Source organism: Vidua macroura, chromosome 2 (assembly GCF_024509145.1).
Source record: "Vidua macroura isolate BioBank_ID:100142 chromosome 2, ASM2450914v1, whole genome shotgun sequence".
Taxonomy (NCBI): domain Eukaryota; kingdom Metazoa; phylum Chordata; class Aves; order Passeriformes; family Viduidae; genus Vidua; species Vidua macroura.
The window spans coordinates 109,294,818-109,301,977 of record NC_071572.1 but is presented as its reverse complement, the minus strand read 5'-3'; the positions used below and the strand labels follow the sequence as shown (position 1 = coordinate 109,301,977).

At 38.7% G+C, this 7,160-nt stretch overlaps 1 long non-coding RNA gene across 1 annotated transcript; it reads left to right on the top strand.

The window, feature by feature from the left end:
* Positions 1–361: 361 nt before the first annotated feature.
* Positions 362–5,752, top strand: LOC128820845 (uncharacterized). The gene is made up of 4 exons (XR_008440985.1): positions 362–447; positions 3,515–3,570; positions 4,654–4,754; positions 5,655–5,752. It is a non-coding gene; the product is annotated as an uncharacterized LOC128820845 (long non-coding RNA).
* Positions 5,753–7,160: the final 1,408 nt, after the last annotated feature.

Genomic DNA, 7,160 nt, shown 5'->3' with positions numbered 1-7,160 from the left:
TGAGTTTAGTTCAATTTAAACTGGTTTGATGCGGTTAAGACCAGTTTCAAATTGTTTGAACCAGTTTTATTTGGTCTGAACCAGTTTTAAACACATTTGAACCTGTTGGAACAGACTGGGACTAGATTGATCTGGTTTAAACTATTTGGAGCCAGTTTGATCTTTTGGAACCAGCTTAGTCTCCCTGCAGAGTAGATGGCAGCTGCATTCCTGTTTCCTGAAATGGCTCCATGAGGGTAAAAGGACCAGGACAGACACGTTACCTGCCTAAGGGAGCATTCTACCACCTTTTTGCTGCTGATTGTCATACAACATTCTTATGCCGGATATGTTCCAGATGACGGAATGACCCAACTTTATTTTCCTCAGATGTTTTGAAAGATCACACAGACCAAACTTTAGGAAGCTGGTCAGCTCCTCACATAGGGCAGTCGCCCAAATTCTCAGGTGTGTGCTTCCTCCACTGTTGTATTGTGTTTTTATCTCTTTGTAACAGTCCTGTAATGGTTTGCCCCTTCACCCCCCCATTGTCTCCCAGTGGTTACATCCTGAGCTTTCCTGCCCTTCCCCCAGCACCAATCTCCCTGAAAATGCTCAGTCACTCCCCTGTCCCCTCCCTGGTACCTTGTCCATCACTCAGCTCCTAATCCTACTCTCCCAAAATCTTCCACCTTGGGCCTCGAGTGAGTGGACAAGGGCCAGGGGTCCCGCCCTTAAACTTTCCCCATTGGTTTGTGTGCCTGTCTGTCCTTTTGCCTTCCACTCCCCCAAATTCCCCCATTGGGTGGTTGGCATCCCTTCCCCCTTGTCACTGCCCTGGAATTTAAGATGATTGTGAGAGCCTCCAGGCCACTTTTGGCCGCCAGGACAATGGCATCCAGAGCTTGCATTAAACCTGAGACTTTTTCCCCGGCCTTGAGTCGACTCCCTCATTACCTCCTCGGACACCACCTCTCCTCCATACAAGGCAGACAGCGCAGTGCTCTGTCTTAGCTGCTCCCCGAATCTCCTCGAAAAACAGGGGAGTGTCCCTCGCTGCTGACCGTGCCTCGGCCAGGCAGGCAAAGCCAGGGAGCTTCAGGGTAGGCACGGCATCACTCCACCTTTCTTTTCATCCTGTTATCTCCTTTAACCCACACTACAGCCATCATCCTTTCTTGAGAGAAAGTGCAGGGATGCCAATGGGAGATACATTAAACATTTTACTGTAATTAACTTTTTTCCATACTCTATTTTTTCCTATTGCTCTATATTCCTGTGTTCAGTTCATTGTATGAATGGGTATTGATCTTTAAATATAAAACCTCTAAATCTTTCAGTATGCTTTTGACAACTTCCTTATTTATTAATTTTACTGGGTTTTTTTTAGAAGCCAGGAGCACTTAACACAGTTCTTCCTTGAGATATCATTAAAATATGCTAACTAAGGTAAATGTGTAAGAAAGAATGCAGACATTTCTAAAGGTTATGATCTATGACAACACTTCTTAGCTTTGAAGTTACTTTAATTGAATTAATTGTAGCATTGAAGAAACTGAAGAACAAAGAGAGCGCTGACTAAATGTATTAAAGGGAAATATCTGACCTTTTCAATATGTTACATTTTGATTGGCAGTCCTTTCTGTTAGAGCTCTCTTAATAATAATTTTAAAATTATTTTTCCCCATGAAAAGTAAGGTAAGGGTGTCAAAAAGCTGAAGTACAGCTGAGATAATTAGAAATATCCAAGAGTGGAAGTGTGCAAGCATATGTGAACACTACCTACCATAATTCAGAGGATGTCAGCAATGGGCGAGTTCATTTTGTTGGCAAAGCTTCTGACAAAAGGAAAAAAGCTAGAGCAAGTTAAACTTAATTTTTCGTATCAGAATTATAGAGTCATAGTGTGGTTTGGTTTGGAAGGGGCCTTAAATAAAGAACATCTCATCATAACCACCTGCTATGGGCAGGGACACCTTCCGCTAGTCCAGGTTGACCAAAGCCCAATCCAACCTGGCCTTGTGCTTCCAAGGGACAGAGCAGCCACAAACTCCCTGGGCAACCTTTCCAGTGCCTCACTACCCTCACAGCAAAGAATTTCCTCCTAATATCCAATTGAAACCTACCATTCTTCAGCTTAAGGCCACATTCCCCTTTATCCAATCCCTACGTGCCCTTGGAAGAAGTCCTTCTCCACCTTTCTTTAGGTCCTGGAAAGCTGCTATAATGCTAATTTCACACTTATTTTGGTTTGCAGGATCTTAAAGAGTCCTTTATTCATAAAGTTTTTCTCTGAAAAAGATTGTTCACTGCTTTTTACATAAGAATAAAACCCATTTGCAATAAACTTCAGGTTATTTATTAACAGATCTGTCTGAGAAGCAGAGGTGCTTTTAATTTCTTTTTTTTTTTTTTTAGTACTTGAACTCAGTAAGATTTAATGAATTTTCTCAAAAAAGCAGGAGTTTCACACATCATGGCATTTACCTGAGGATATGAACTTGTCTTCTACCTCCTTTACCTTCATTACTGGGAACAGGCTGTTCCTGTTTTACATTTTGCTGTATTCCCTCTCTGTAGATCCATGATCCTGTGTTACTGGTTCCATGGTGCCTTGCTCTTTCTGGGCTTCCTGGCCCCTCATTGTTACATGATTTATGTATCAAAAGTAAGGTAAAGGGCCCTCCCTCAGCCTAGGAAAGTTGTGCTTTCTCCATTGAAGTTTACGTTAGACCTCAGGAATAGGTCTCACAGCATGCTACAGCTGCTAAGGAAAAAAAAATCCAGGTGGCAAACTGTCTTTTCAACCCCTGCATTGCTTTCCTTATTTAGCTTTTACTGAAAAACTTTACTGCTGAAAAATTTTCAATTTCAATCTTTCAAAATCAAAATGAACCAAAAGCAGGCACTGTGAGAGTTCCTGATGTTTACTGATTTATTGAAAAACCCAAATTTCACTTTACATGCAAATCTTCCTTAAACCCTGAGAGGTTAGGATAGGTATAAATACACAGGCAATATCTCTTTGTATAGTGCTGTAATTCTATGCAAAACCAAAGCAGAAATTATTTTCCTTGTACAGATTAAGCAGCTTGAGGCAAAAATCTGGTCTTGTTTTCAGCTAGTAAGGAATTTGTTTGTAGACTATGTAAGTACCACATTTCTGGCCTACTGTTGCATCTCTAACCTCCTGTAAATTGTTTATAACAAATACTCTGATTTTCAGCTTTGATATCTGATCTGTACTTACCCCATGAAAAGTTAAAAGGTCAATAAGTGTTTTGAACTAGCTCAGCTTATTTTACTGATACTTCATTTAATATTGTCAAAACATTTACAAAAAGCCTCAAAAAAAAAAAAAAAAAAAAAAAAAGCCTCATGCTTTTGACCATATAGGAAGAGCAAATACATTGTAAATAATTTCCTAACCTCATTTTAAGTTGCTGCCTTCTGGACTTTGGTTTTCTAAGTAGAAGAACACTTCAAATTCAGCACATCACCAGATCACTTTAACATCTTTGAAAATGCATTTCAGAAGCCTTGATGGATCTCTTGCTCAGCAATTGGCCTTGGGAAAATATACACTTCACGGTAAGCCAAGTGCCACGTTCTGTAATCTGTCAGAAAAGGAACGGCAAGTGTAATGGGAGGTTGAAACAGATCATTTAGCATTGTGACATTATTTGTGAATTTGGCTCTATGGGAGAGATTTTTGTCATGCATATGGTTGGTATTGATGCGAGGTTATGAATGTGGCTGGCTGTATCCCCAGTTTCTGAGGAGTTTTGAAGTATAACTTAACTTCTCTGTTAAGTCTCTCTCTGCAACATTTTGAGAGTGGGGCGGATAACACCTCCTGCATAGGATGCTCCAGCTAAGTGAAGGTTGTGATGCCTTCCCAATTGTCTACAAAGCAATTTGGGAGGAACCTAGCTTCACTTTTATTAACCCCAGAGGTCTTTCCCTTTCTTTGATTTTCCAGTCTATATCTTTCTTCAGCTGTCCAGCTAAATTGACAAAGCACAGAGTTCTGTTCCATGTAGCAAGTGTCTTTGTAGGAATCTCTTTAAAAGCTTTAGCACTTAAGAAAAATCAATAGCGCTTATGATGTCTTGCAGGTCTCCCCTCTCCTGCACGCTAAATTCTCATCAGCCTGTTATTAACTTTTGGAAGAGGACAGTAAACATTGCATTTTAAAAGCACTTGTGTGGCTTTTCACTTGAATAACGCTGCCTATCCTTCCTTAATGAATTTAGTGGAACTGTGTTGTTGGTATTTTTAGAAAGAGAAAGAAGAGATGTGCAAAATGCATTGCAGCTATGGAGCCAAGTATAGCTGTTATATACAAGTCCTCCATGTTCATTGAAATAAAATGAGCCCATAGAAATACTGATCTTTTAAATACCACTTCAGAGTATAAATACCTATAAAGACAATCAATTATACCTTTGTCCAAATATACTTGGAGAAGGAAAAAAAAAAAGCCCTGGAAGATCAACATCTGATTTATCACAGGAAAGAAAATGTAGACATAAAAAACCCAGTGACAAACTAAAGTAAAAATGATATGAACGTACTACATTAAGAAAGGTATTTAGGAAACAAAACTAGGGAAGGCAAAAACATGTAAGTTTCAAAGATCTACTTCCCAAGTGTTATCCTTATGGTTTCTAGACCTGTGGAGTTACTGTGTCTTGGAAATGGATCTAGAAGAATTGGATTTGGACTGTGTTCCTCATAATAGGAATTAAAATAAAGGGTTCTACATCAGGATGGTGAGTAGGTTTACCTGCTATTCACTGTTCGTAGTCTCTGCTTGTTTGTCCTGTATGTCCTTTGCATTTCTATATGAATTATAGGCATTATTTAAAGACAGAGAAAGGATGATTTTCTTTTTCCTTACTGTTGTGTTCCAGTGGTTATAATAAAAATATAGAGTACAAGGATCCTAGCTGCACTCCCCCAATTTGCTTAATAGCTTCAAATGTTCATCACTGCAGAGACTGACCTAATTACCAGGGTACTGGCCACTTCAGTAGTGCTCAGGCACCTGTGAAAGGAGTGGGGGGGAGGGATTTCCCATGCTGCATGTCAGTCATTTTCCTTACATAAAATGAATTCAAGATTCTTTTATTCCAGAATGAGAGTGCAAACATATGTATGATTCTGTAGTCTAGTGATGATGGCATTTCGTGGAAAGGGACAGGTTTTGATCGTGCAACATTTCTGCATGTTTTTAATCATCTGCAGTGATTCAACAGTCTTTGGAATTGAGCCTGTAAACTAAGCCCACATCTTCCAGAATTAGCCTGGCACATCATGCTGGAGACAATCACTTAATTAATCTTGATCTTCTTGATATATTTACTTTGCAGTTTAGTGAGAATGGGAGTCATCCTTCCCAAAACAGTTTGGTGCTCAGATGATGTTTTGCCAGCATGAATGGGGGAAGGTTAAAACTCACTGGGCATGAATCCAAGGCTCCTGCAAGGGGATTGCTCTGTCCTCACCTGGTAGTGGAGAGGCCAGTCTGCCTCTATTGAGTTTTAAATAAAACCTTTTTTATGAGGCCCTATTTTAGTAAAAACACCTGTCAGAGTAACATGCATATCCTCAGAGGAGATAAGGAAGGGGAAAGTCCAGTTTTCTGATACATACTGGTCTTTCACTTGCAGCCCCAGGCCCTGGATGATGCATACAGCAAAAGTACATTGGGAGTCCTGTCTGTTCAATCTCTACAGCACCATTGCACTTTATCACTTCACCGGTCATGCTGCTGCAAGAGATATTCTGTACTTTAAATCTGGAAAGGACTTAAAAAAAAAAAAAAAAAAAAAGTCCTTTAAAACAGATTACAAATATTTACATTGGCATAAGTGAGAAATTTGAAGAAATGGCCCTCTATATGATAGAGAAAAGACATATTGAGCAGGCTTCACAACTGAAGAAGCTGTAAAATGGAATGACATCTTTCAGCTTATTTATAGCTTAAATCTAGCATTTTTGCTGTCAGATTAAAATATCGGGTGAGTTCTTCTGAATCTGCTTCCTGTAGTGCAACATATAATTTCTCTGGCTCATATTACTTTAATTATCAACATCAGCAATCTTTTACCCTTTCTTAAGCGGAAAAATTAGTAGCATTTCTCATTTACTTTGGAAAACCAGAGTTTTTTGGCTTTGCCTATACTAAAGAATGTAATGTGAAGCAACTTCAAGAGAATTCTGGGCTTGTAAGTACGAAGGGTTGTGATCTTTCTGTTTCTGGTCACATTTGCTGCTCTACAAAGACTTTACTTTGACCTCAGTAGCTCGGGGTTCTGTCTCTAGTTCCATCCTATGTCATCTCATTCTTTCCTATGTAATGTGTAAATTAAATCAGCTCACATTAATTTTCGTCTATTCCATATTAACTTCCAAAGTACGTGTGCTCACAATGTTCTTTTTCACTGCTCCAAATTCTCACACAAGCCTCTGACATTTCTGACCATCTCAGTTTCAATTTCAGATCATTTTACAACAGTATCTTAAAAGAACACCAGAACATTGGCTTGTTCTTCTTTATAAAAGTCATTTAAATTGTAGATACCCTAGATAAATCTCTTCTGTGACAGAATATAAACAATAACAATTCTGAACCTGTAAAAGAAATATAACCACACAGCTGGTAGGACAGAACTGGGGATCAGGAAAGACTTGACCTCAATTACTGGTATTAAACAGCCACAAAGTCATCCTAAAGTTTATTCTTGTGACTTAGAAGAAAAGAAAAAAAAAATTTAATATACAAAGCAGCACTTTAGGGGAAGAATTATACACTAAAAAAAAAATAAAGTGGATTGCAATATCTTAAACCATAGTTCACTGTGACCAATTAAGAAAATGAAATCTGTTCAATAGATTCAAACCAATTTCTTTAGAAATCAAAATCCCAGTATATGCTTAAAATCCATGCCCAGCTGTATTGATTTGGATACTTTCTTTTGCTATCAACATGACTCTGCTTTTCATCCCAAAAAGAAACCTCGTGTATATCAAACAAGAAAAGAATAGACACCTCTCTACATAAAAAATTCACGGTTTATGAACACAGTTTTATTACTTTTACCTGCAGATTTTAAGCCTAAAGAACTCTCATTTTTCAAAAGGTGTTAAGAAAGTCTGACTTGCCTCAGGTCAGA